The sequence below is a fragment of the Scardinius erythrophthalmus genome (genome assembly GCF_964197995.2).
Source record: "Scardinius erythrophthalmus genome assembly, chromosome: 16".
Taxonomy (NCBI): domain Eukaryota; kingdom Metazoa; phylum Chordata; class Actinopteri; order Cypriniformes; family Leuciscidae; genus Scardinius; species Scardinius erythrophthalmus.
The window spans coordinates 14,455,347-14,467,819 of record NC_138236.1 but is presented as its reverse complement, the minus strand read 5'-3'; the positions used below and the strand labels follow the sequence as shown (position 1 = coordinate 14,467,819).

Genomic DNA, 12,473 nt, shown 5'->3' with positions numbered 1-12,473 from the left:
CAAGTATGTGAAAGAGCATGGTTTGGTAACAATTAATTGATATTGCTTGTATACATTTTCAGCGGGAGAAGAAGAATGAACATTAAACATGTCTTTGTGTTCATCTTGCCACATCAGCAGGGTGTGGTGCGATGTGGTGCCACCCAGAGAGATGTTTGACAGATATGCACATATGGAGAATCAGCACTCTAAAGGAGCAAAACTGCAAAGTGACATGATGAGAAGAAAGGAGATTTTTGTGGCTGACTGTAAGACGTGACAGAGGTCAGACTTCGGAATGATTAAGACGAACATTGACAGGGATAAAACCCAAAACTGAGGCGAGACGCCCACATGAGGACAGTCCCATTGAATGGCACTCAAGCGCATTATCAGTGTCTCTATGGGGATGATGTTGGGCCATATCTACAGTATGACAGGATTGTGTGTCTTTCAGTGACGGCACGTGTGTGTCGGTGTCTAGTGGCTCAGTATAGTCAGTGTAGCTGGTACTGAGTGTGCTGGTGTTATCAAAGGCTCTCTTTACACTGGCAGCTGAAGAGGTTCCTCGCTGCCGGCTCTCTGTTCCTATGCCTCCTTCACACTCGGAAACAAACAGCACGTAAAACACTACACTCGCCTCTCTGACAGCCATACACACCACAAAGACTTCCGGAAAGACTTTCATCTGGATGTTTTTTGTCTTCCTGTTTTGCAGTCGATATAGATTTTTTTTTGCACAGGAACCGGCCAGCAGTGGGCCGACGTTTTGAAGACGATGCTTTTATTGTCCATCTCATGACACTAAATATAAAAAAATGTTGTTTTGCTATTAAATATAAGGCTGAGCAAAGCCTCACAGGTGTTATGTGTGCGTTTGCCAGAATCATTGGGGAAAGTAATCCACAAGGTCGTTGTAATTGAAAACCGAATGATGTCTGTGTGCAGGTGTATTGATTTAGTGTTTAATTCTCTCAGAGAACTGAGAGAAAGCGCAATGTTCCAGCATGTTCCGTAAACATCGGGCTGCAGGGGGATGGGTGAATGTGCAAAAAATAAAAATCAGGTTAAATTTTCAAATATTTAAAAAATATATATTTATATTTACCACACATTTAAATAGATCATCATAAAATGGACATCTTGGAAAATCATAAGATGACTTTCTTACATTTTTTCTTACTGTAAAAGTACACCTACTTGTATGATCTTGCTGAATACAATATAGATTTTCAATGTAGATTATAAGGTAAATCACATCTTTTACTTATTTAAAGGGGTCATATAATGGTACATGCACTTTTACAAGTTGATTGTACTGAAATGTGTGTTGGCAGTGCCTGTACACAACCATCATAAAATGATAAAAATCCATCCAGTGTTTTTTTTTTTATCTTCTTATATGTTTCCCCCTCTCCTGAATCAAGCTGTTCGATTTTGTGACGTCACAAAATCGACGCCCCTCCCACAATGGTTGATTGACAGCAGCGTTTCAACGCAGACCCGCCCTCGCTCCCTCTTGAGCGAGCTGTCAATCATAGCCCGTGCCAACCAGCGCGTTCATTGCTGATAGCTGGAGCACTGAGTAGAATGGCGTCTTAGCGATTGTGGTGTTCTTGGGTGTAATAAAGAACACAGCAGTCATTTTGATGTTCCTAAATCTGAACCGCTGAAGACGCAGTGGTTGAGTTTGTGTTTGAAGGGAATTCCCCGCCATCAACGTCAACGCTTTCATGTTTGCGCGAATCATTTCAGCAGACTGCTTTACAAACGAGGGTCAGTATAAAGCTGGTTTTACTAAGAAGCTGCTCCTGAAAAAAGGATCGTACCAACTATTCGTGTTCCAGCTGCACCTCCAGAAGAAGTGAGAGAGTGTAACGTTTTATTAACCTTTATATTAATATTAATCTTTGCAAATCGCTTGCTGCACACTTCAATGAATGCGGCTATTTTTACACTCAGGTACATTATGGCATGTTTTCTATGTATGACGTTCTCAATATAATTCATAATCCCATGTTTATAATAAACGTGTTATGGTTATTGTGTTAAATTGTGTTACAAACGGTGTACGCACAGCACAGAGCAGAGGGGCGGGGTGAGCAAAGCTCATTATCATTTAAAGACACATGCACTTAAACAGCGTGCTGAAAACAGCTGTTTTTGACCAGGTAAAATTAGTGTTTTCTTACAATACTAATGAGAATTTTTAATTAAAGTATATTACAAACTTTTAATTTAGACCCTAAAGAATCATATTAGCTTGTACAAAAATGACATTATATGACCCCTTTAATAAAACATGCATTTTACAGTAGGGTGAATTCAGGTTGATTGATCAATCAACCTGAATTCACCCCTATATTTCCATTTTATCTAATTAAAAATTTCACTGTATGGATATGGTAACTGACACTTACCAAATTAGATTTTGTAGAATTGTTGACAGTGTAGAATATTTACATAACAGTAGTTAATTTTCCTTGAAAATATATTTACTTTAAATGGCAGTTTTAGATTGACATTGAAATGCCCAACCACATAAGAACACATTGGTCAGAACAACGTAGACAAGCATTCATCAGCCACTTTGAAAGTCCTTTTCTTTTGTCCATATTTTTTACTTTTGTTCTGACACATTTGTGTGTGTGTGTGTGTGTTAACCCAGGTCAACACTGTTCAAGTGCAAACGCATGGCTAATCCCCAGAATGGTAATTATGTATGTCAGCAGCTTTCACTACTGTGAAATTGAGTCATGTGATAACGGTCAAGGTTTTTCAAAAGGAGATTTGACTAATTCACAGTATGCTCTGCAGGGTTGGGCTGAGCTGGACCACTGCTGAAAGACACAGACCTTTGAAGTTAGCTGTCTATACCTCTAGCTCTCAATCAAAGCACACGGTGCTCTGACTCACAGCCCTTCCAAACCGCAGCAGGTGGAATGGGCAGAAAACACTGACTAGACAATAGTAGTTTGTAATTTTTCCAAATGATTGAATGTGAACTCTCGTTTGGGAGCATGTGTCAGCCCTAGAATTAAATAGAAAGAGATATCTGTGAAATAGGTCTTTTCAATTATTAAAGAACAGATAAATTGAAGATAACAGGAAAATATAGTTAAATGGAACAATAGCAATATAAGATCTTAATAAGCCAGCAGGGAGGGGAGCACATATCTGGACCCCGTCCCTTCCTGGATGAAACCTCTTTCTGTACTGCATAACTAAAAAATGTTTGGATTACTATGGCCTACATAGCCTGTGTAGACCTTTTTTAAGGCTCAGTTTCTGATGACTTCATATTTTTCCATAAACCATATTAATATCTTTGAAAAATAATTCAGATCTCTGTGAATTATGTAAATAGGCTTTTTCAAGAATAAGTGTACACTTGTTCACCAGAATGTTTATTGTGTGTTATTTTCAATAAAGTTTTAATTTGGTCAAATTATGCAAAAAATATGTGTGTATATATATATATATATATATATATATATATATATATATATATATATATATATATATATATATATATATATATATATGTACAATGAGATATGTCTTAGTAAGACAAAAGTCAGCTATTTCCAAAAATGTTCAGTGTCATATCATTTCCACTACAGAATGATATTAACCAATATATGATTTGATATGTGGTGGAAATGAAAATAGCAAAATAACAAAAATAACACAAATCTCCTGTGTTACATAAATACACTGTTGGACATTTTAGTTGACAAATAGTGAGACTGTGAAAAGTGTTTTAAGACAGTTTATTAAGTCTAAGGTTGACGACCATTGTTGAAGAAACACCTAATGAGAAAAGTTATTGGCCCCATTTGAACTCTTGTTAAATATAATGGCCTTCACAATTGTCAGACACTTTTAAAACTTAAATTCCAGAATCCCCAGTGAGCAAATTAGATAAGACTGATAGTTTTCGAATATAAGTGGGGCTGAATCTAGATTTCCTTGTCTGGCTGCTGCGGAACTCAAGTGTCACCATGCTGCTGCAGCGGCGTTCTCCTCCGGTGATCACACGTTATTGATTTCTAGAAGAGATGACGACGCTGCAGTTTCTTCATTCACTGCTGTGTCAGACTCCCGCTGCTAAAAAATGGCTATTTGACGGTATAATCTGCGGTGACAAGTGCGTTAATCTGCTACAATAGCAGAGAAACAGCATCTGTGGGTGGAGCCTCGGGGTACATACAAAGAGTTGAAGAAAATAATACATGGAGAGAGAGAGAGAGAGAGAGAGCGTAGAAGCGAGGAACAAACCATTCAGCCTGGAGAAAGAGAGAGCGAAAAAGAGAGTTAGGCACAAGCCACATCTGGAAATTAGCCAGGGGTACAGCTGATACTAAACCTCCAAAACTATCCTCACACAAATGTCAGTGAGCAAACAGAACAGTCAGGGCAGAGACATGGGAAGCAATGTAAATGGTGAAACCTCAATCCTGGGGGCTCACCTTGCAGGGGACACAAAAGACAGGACAAGTCCCAGGGAGAAGAACAGAACAATTTGTGTGACAGAGAATTAATGCTAATTCACACTGCCAAAACAACAGAAGCCATTAGAGGCTATATAGGCCTACAATAGTTAGTTCTATGCAGTATATAAATTAAGAGAGTTTCAGTCTGTGCATTTATTAGTGGTGGGGATTTCTGTAGATACATTGTTAAGCCAATAGGTGGCGACATTGACTGTCTGTATGAGTGAGTCATTGACTCTAATTCATTCAGGAACGCCTCTGGTTACAGTTATTATGAGTGATTAATTGAATAATTTACTCAGTCATTTAGAAATCAATCAGGAATGAAAGAAGTTTTTATGAATGAGCCAAGAAATTCTTCACTCAGCTGATTCATTTAAAAACACTAATGCTGAAAAAAGAAAAACATACTACTCTTTCCTATCTCATATGGCAGGAATAGTAAGAATAGAATGATGTTCCAAATTTCGAATGATTCATTCTGAGTCATTATGAGTGATTCAATTAATCATTCACTCAACTAATTCGATCCAAAACACTGGCTGCATCTGAAATCGCATATTTTTCAGGTGAAAAAACAGTAGGTGACAAAAGAAGTATGTCTGAATTCACAGTCAAGAAGAGGCAAAAAGTACCCAGATGATCTACTACTTCCGGCGAGATGGACACTTTATTATCCCATGAGGCCACACCTGATGCTGGTAGGTCACATGATAATGGCAGGATGGTAGATGTAGTATATTGAACTTTACACTCATTTGAAAGTGACCTATAACATCCAATGACATTAAATTAATCTAAATCTAAATCAAAAAGATCTCACGGATGTGGCTGTTGTGGTTTGTGGTCATTGTAGCACTAGCTGGCTGCAGGAAATGTGGCATATTCAACCAATTTTGATGTGGTTCTTTAAATGCACATTGACCATCATACTAAAAATGTTGTTGGGTTTTTTTTTTTTGGACCAATTTTAAAGTTTTATTACATCTCTGTTCCTGAATCCACCGTTCTGTTGGGATCAGGATACAATTTTTTTTGGATCAATTAAAGAGTTAGTTTTTCACCAAAAAATGAAAATTATGTCATTAATGACTCACCCTCATGTCGTTCCAAGCCCGTAAGACCTCCGTTCATCTTCGGAGCACAGTTTAAGATATTTTAGATTTAGTCCGAGAGCTTTCTGTTCCTCCATTGAAAGTCAATGGACGGCATACTGTCCATGTCCAGAAAGGCAGTACAGACATCATCAAAGTAGTCCATGTGACATCAGTGGCTCAATCTTAAGTTTATCAAGCGATGAGAATACTTTTTGTGCGCAAAAAGTAAACAAAAATAACGACTTTATTCCACTATTCATTTCCTTCTCTCTAGGCCTCGAGTGAGTTCACGTATTTTTGCGTAGCACGTCTGTGTTGTACGTTGTACGTCACATGCATCGCACATGACCAGCGTCGGCCAATAGTGAGCCTACGTGTGATGTACAACATAGACGCGCTGTGCAAAAACACTACGTGAACTCACTCGAGGCCTAGAGAGAAGGAAAAAAAGTCGTTATTTTTGTTTACTTTTTGCGCATAAAAAGTATTCTCGTCGCTTTATAAACTTAAGATTGAGCCACTGATGTCACATGGTCTACTTTGATGATGTCTTTATTGCCTTTCTGGACATGGACAGTATGCCGTCCATTGACTTTCAATGGAGGAACAGAAAGCTCTCGGACTAAATCTAAAATATCTTAAACTGTGTTCCGAAGATGAACGGAGGTCTTACGGGCTTGGAGCTACATGAGGGTGAGTCATTAATGACATAATTTTCATTTTTGAGTGACCTAACCCTTTAAAGGTATCCCAAACTTACAAAAAAGTTTTGAACATCACATGACGATCTGATCCAGATTAAAACCAAGATTGGATTTTGTGATCCAATCTGATTTCAGAATTCTTTTTCTTTTGATCAACTGATCAGATTATCTTTGAACAACTGGGCCCTGGTTACACTGCCCCAACAAACACCAACATTTCAAACATTGTACAGTTGACTGTTAGATTTAGATTTTTAACAAGAGTCTTTAAACAATCTAGTAACAAAACCACCCTAAGTGTGTAAAGTGAAGATTATAAACATGCTTCTAAGAGTTCTGTTATATACTACAGTACTTTGATTTCAGCATTTGAAAGGTGAACAGCATACAAATCATTCTCTTGTCTCCATTTTGCAGCTTCTGCTCTGTGTGAGAGAAAAAGAGCACAAAACTGCAACCCTGGCTGAAATGAAAACATGGTATTGCAATTAAAAACGCTTATACACTGATCTGTTAGCATCTCATGTCAGTCAGCATAAGCTCAGCTTAAATAAACTTAATATTACTTTAAACAGAGTGGTGTCTTGCTGCAAAAAAAAATAAAAGTTCAAGCCAATTACCCCTCCTTCATTAGGCTATGTTTTTTCTGCTGTTGAACTCCTTAAGATGGATGGACTTTCACTAACGTCTTTATTTGATTACGAGCCAGTCTTTGAATTTGAGTTTTACATTTTAAAAAATGATGACAAAGAATTGTTTCTAAGGACCTTTGCTCTGTCAGCTCTCGACTGCCGAGAGGAAAAAGAGGGATTTTCCACAGACTTGGCAATTTGTCTTGTTTCTGCTCATGTGTAACTGGGCTACACTAATCAGCATCATTTATGCAGAAAATGTTTAGGCAACTTATTCTGTGTTTGTGTGCGTATGTGAAACAAACAGAAATACAATTTTGCATTGGTCTTTGATGGCGTTTAGAAATGTTTTATTCTGTTTTCAGTTTCAGTTTAGTTTATGTTAGTTTTAATGATGCATAAATAGTATGTGTACATTTAATTATTTTATTTTGAAAATGACTTTTGGAAAATTTGTTTTTATTTAATTTATCTTGAATATAAATGTACATGTATTGCATTCATGGTATAGTTTTTGTTCATTTGAAAACTAGACTCCTATTTTTGTTTTAGCTAACAGTAATATTGTTTCTAGTTTTCATCTTACTTTTTTTCATCATAATAGTTTTGGTTAGCAATAATATAACCTTGGTCTGTGATTTCAGTGTGTGTGTATTTGTATGCCTGAGTGTGTGTGTGTGTATGTTTTTGTACTTGCTCTCAGGCCCTGTGGCTCATCTGTTTAATGAGGTCACTCTTTGAAAGGGAGAGAGATTCAAGTGTTCACTGTGAAACTAATTTAAAACCAATTCTTGCTTCACCCTGGAATTACAAGGGGATCGAAGGGGTACTGGAGAACCTCACCACAAGCTTGAGATATACTCTTGGTTTAATAATGAATCATACTGTATAGCTTTCACGAGAGAGAGATAGTGTGTGTGTGTGTGTGTGTGTGTGTAGAGAGAGAGAGAGAGAGAGAGAGAGAGAGAGAGAGAGAGAGAGAGAGAGAGAGAGAGAGAGAGGTAGAGGTAGAGAGATGGGGATGGGGGAGGGGGGGGGACTTTATTTTGTTATGCTAGATGAAATGGAACAGAAAAGTAATATCACACAATTGTATATATTTTTTTTATATGTATGCAACGTAACAAGTAATAAAGAAATAGCCATACTTTCATTTAATACTGTACTAAAACTAAATAAACTGCATGGACGAATGATCTTCGTCTGCATGATATGCACATCTGGTTATGACAAATGAAATGGTATTTAATGGGAGTTTGCATGCAATAAAGTTAAGTTGTGATGTTCAAAGTCTTCAAGAATTGTGTTGAATTAGCATAATATTATTTCACTAAAGTGACCAAGCAGCAAAAATTCACTTTTTTATGCTCATCTGAGACTCCAATAGAGTGAGACTGGACTTTTGCCTAATGAACTAAAATCTACTGTATATTATAGTCAAAACATGCAAATCCAGATTCCCTTTGCTCTTTTGTAATAAATGTGCTCATTATAAGTATATTTAGACATAGTCTAACTTCTTAAAACTCACACCCCCCGGCCCAACGAGACCATTTATTGAAACTAAGCTGAAGTGGGGTTTTTTTTGCGAAATATTCAAGACTGAAGACATTTTGGCTCCAAACAACATTGGACCCCACTGACTCCAATTGGAGAGAAAAAAGGACTTCTCTGTTCAAAAAATATATTTGACATACATTATATTCAATAGTTAAATACAATAGTAAAAAGTGTATAAGATCCATGTAATATAATGTGTCTGTCAAAAGTCTTTTAATGTAACAGCTTTTATATGTAACGGATCCATCAACAGATATAAATGTGCCCGAAGATCCAATTAATCAAATACAGTTTGAGTTTAACAGAGTTGAAGTAATCAGAAATGTATGATAATACTCTACGCAACCACAACCTTGAGTGGCATTTCCCCATTTGCTCCTGACATTCTGTAATTTAGTGTAGACGTTCCCAGATCTTTAGCATCACATATGGATGAGTGTATAAGATTCAAAACTGCTGTGCAAATTATTTAAGCAGCAAATAAAGACATTGCTTTATTCAGAAAGACTTGATTAAGCTGAGAAATCTGTCTCTTTGCTTGACGATCCAGAGTGTTGCTTAAGCCAATGCATTATCTGAGAGGAAACATAGAGGACTGAGCTCAGCTAAATGTCAACAACCTGCAGCCATGCAGCCTTGCAGCTTTGCCTTTGTTTGTTCTTTTGTCTTTACCCTCTTTCCATTGCCTGTGGTGCTAAACTCTGGGGCAGCAGATTTGGCCTCCATTCTTTCCTGCTTTCTCTCGCTCTCTCTGTCTCGCTGTTTCTCTCACACGTACACAAGCATTCCTCACCTTACCCCTCTCTTTGTTTCTCTCTCTTTCTCCCTCCCAGAGGAGCGTGGTCCCTCTGTATTTCTGTAGGGAGTGCTGGCAGCATGTTCCGAGCCCCTGAGATGCCAAGCTGGCACTGCCTGCTGTCAGATCCGTCCATGCTGGCTGACCTCGCCCTCACCACCCCAAATGCCTCCGCCAGCCAGCCTGAAGCTGTTGAGTCACTTCCCTTTCTCCTTACCACACACGGGTACCATCTCACTCAAAACAGTGCTGCACTGTCCAAAAGCTACGGTAATGCAGATTTTGCCACCATACTTCCTCACATTTGGACAGTAGTAAAGAGAATGGCACAGTTAATGAAAACCTTCTAGTGTCTCCAAAAATACAACTGTTCCAAAGCCTAGTGCACTGTCTGCGAAGGTTGTTACTGAAGGTAGGCAGCTTAATTACGCTGTAATACCTTCTTTTTGACCAAATTTTACAGCAGCATTGCATGTACAGTATAAGCAGAGAATGTAATCCTAGATTGCTCAGTGAGAAATAAATCGACAAGCTTGGTGGGAAAAAAAATGATATTTTTTTCATTACATTTTTAATTTAATTAAAATTTTTTTTTAATGACTTTGCAGGTTATATGTGGCCAGGTCACTTTCACATTGGTTTTCATAGCAACAACGCAAATTTGCATAGACTCATCATATATATGTAAGCAATGGATATTTCACTATTAATTGTGTTTTTTATGAGGGCGGTATTCAAATCATAACACATTTGTAGTAGACAACAGCATATAAACCAGCTGACATAACCTGTTGCACAAAAAAAAGGTCAGTGCACTTTTGAGTCCATTCCTTTAACCTTTTTTAAAACAGAAATCAAATATGGAAGATGCAGCTTATTCTTTATTGATTCTAACACCAATGAATAGAATAACCAGATCCAAACTAATTTTTAACATAAAAATTATAGATTTAATTTCTAGTGTTTTTGTGTCACTACACAGAAAGCGTCCTATAGCACCTCACTGAAGTGGGTGGTAAACCAATCGCTTTCAAGAAAACTTTAGTGTCAATATGACTCACATCAATATTTCTAGTTTCTCAAAATATCTTTATAAATTTGCACACCCAAAAAGATGTATGACATTGATTACATATTTAAAGGTATAGTTCACCCAAAAATTTGAATTCTGTCATTTACTCACTCTGAAGTTTCAAACCTGTATGAATGTATTTTTTTCCGCTGAACACAAAAGAAGATATTTTGAAGAATGTTGGTAACCAAACAGTTGATGGGCCCCACAGACTTCCATATATTTTTTTATTCCAAACTATGAAAGATACAGTAACATTAAAAATATGATAACTGCTCTTTTTTTTGTTTTTCTCACCATGGTTTAAAAAAAAAATTTGATCTAATCATTTAGGCTGAGAGATGTATTAACAAACACCTGATTGTAATCGGATTTCAGACCACAAAGGTTTCGATCAGCCTTATATCCATTTTAGGAGAGGATCTTAGGAGAGTAAATGTAGGGACTAACGTGTTATTTTATGTGTTTTTCAGTAAAGGGAAAGATGTTGTTTATTTATATTAATGTTTAATGTTCAGTTATGTCGAACATTTAGTTTCTACAATGTTTTTGAATTTTGTGGTTACCATTATGCAGTGATTAGGCTGTGCACTCAGTGATCCATAACCAGTCTTTTCTTATTTGTTCATTATATTCATTCTGTATAATGATGAATTAAATTGCTTGTTTGAACTTTAAAAATAAAAAAACAAGTCTCAGTCAATGAATAAAAAATTTCAGTTCAACCAACATAAAAAAGTTCAGTTGACTAATACATTTAAGTTAAACTTGCTAGAGTAAATTAATTTGGCCTATAGCAACAAAATTATGTTGACCCAACTGAGCTGATTTATTTTGAATTAACTAAAAATTGTGTGTAAAAACTTTCTTCGATTTAATTAAGTAAAGGTAACGAATTAAATCTTTGAGACATTTGAGATATATATAGTAGGACAAAAAACAGCATGCGAGCCAAATATGTCCAAATACATATTATTCATAGGCGAAAAAGTAGGATGCTTTTTGAGGTTTCATTTTAGTTAGGAAGCCGCCTGTTAGTATGTAATGTGAGTGTTTGAAGAGCACTAATATGCTGTTTAATCTGTACAATGCGACTCCAAATATACACATTGTGATCCACTGTGGAGCTGATATCATTTGAAATTCCAATCAAGGTCGTTACTAACCATGTTTGCTATGTGAGTTTCAATCTTGATTTAGGTTGATTTCATAGGTTTGCTGATAGACAGCCAAATGACATGTTTTTCCACGGTTTGAGTGAACTCTGGGGAACAATCAAGAAAGATCAGACTGCCTTTCACGCTGTCTTTTGGGGAGGGGGGACACAGAAGCTTCAAAAGCTAAAGAGTATGGAAAAAGAACCTGATGCTAATTATGCTCCAGACACAGACAGGGAAGGGAGAGAAACGTCTGGATCCAAGGAACAGGGGTCAAACATCAAACAACCATAACAACAACAAAAAGAGAGCAAGAAAATCTCAGACATTAGAATCAAAGACACGCACTAGTGCATGCAATGCTATGCAGTCAAGCTAATTTCATCTACGACTCTAGCGACCGCTCACCATCCTGTTCCAGAGAGTGGCAGATTTTCAGGCCTTTTGATGTTTGTTTATTCGCACACATTCTTTGTTCTAGTGTGTTGCTCGTACATGTAGATGCTCGTGTGTATTGTAACAACGGGCTGAAGGCCAAGTTTAACGAGAGGCACATAAACAAATGATCCATTGCGGTCTGGGGAGAATCCAGAGTAAACAAAAGAGACAGATCAGTTTTATATCTGTCACTGACAGCTTACGTAAACGCATTGATCCTGTACATTTAAATACAGCGAGTGCACCTAATTAAACATTAACTGGACTTTTGCAGAATTTTTTTTTTTTATGGTTTTCTAATGGTTTTAAATTAGATGGCACAGCTACAGCTTTTATTAATAAACTCAGGATAGAAATTTAATTGAAGACTGTGGTCTTTAATTGTCATTCATATATATTTTTTAGTGGTTGTAATATGTATAATGCATAAGAGAAAGAGGATTTGTGGCAAAGGCTCAGATATGTCACAGTAGCCTCCGAACAGACTAGGTTTTAGTGCATTTAATGGTGTAATGCAGAGGTTTTTGGAACAGGATAGTACT

The 12,473-nt window shown here is 37.0% G+C and overlaps 1 long non-coding RNA gene across 1 annotated transcript in view; it reads left to right on the top strand.

The window, feature by feature from the left end:
- LOC308704204 overlaps window positions 1-12,473 on the top strand; it is a 48,399-nt gene that overhangs the window by 16,123 nt on the left and 19,803 nt on the right. The window contains exon 2 of the long non-coding RNA XR_014031776.1: window positions 9,302-9,534. This is a non-coding gene — a long non-coding RNA (uncharacterized lncRNA). The remainder of the gene's footprint in view (window positions 1-9,301; window positions 9,535-12,473) is intronic.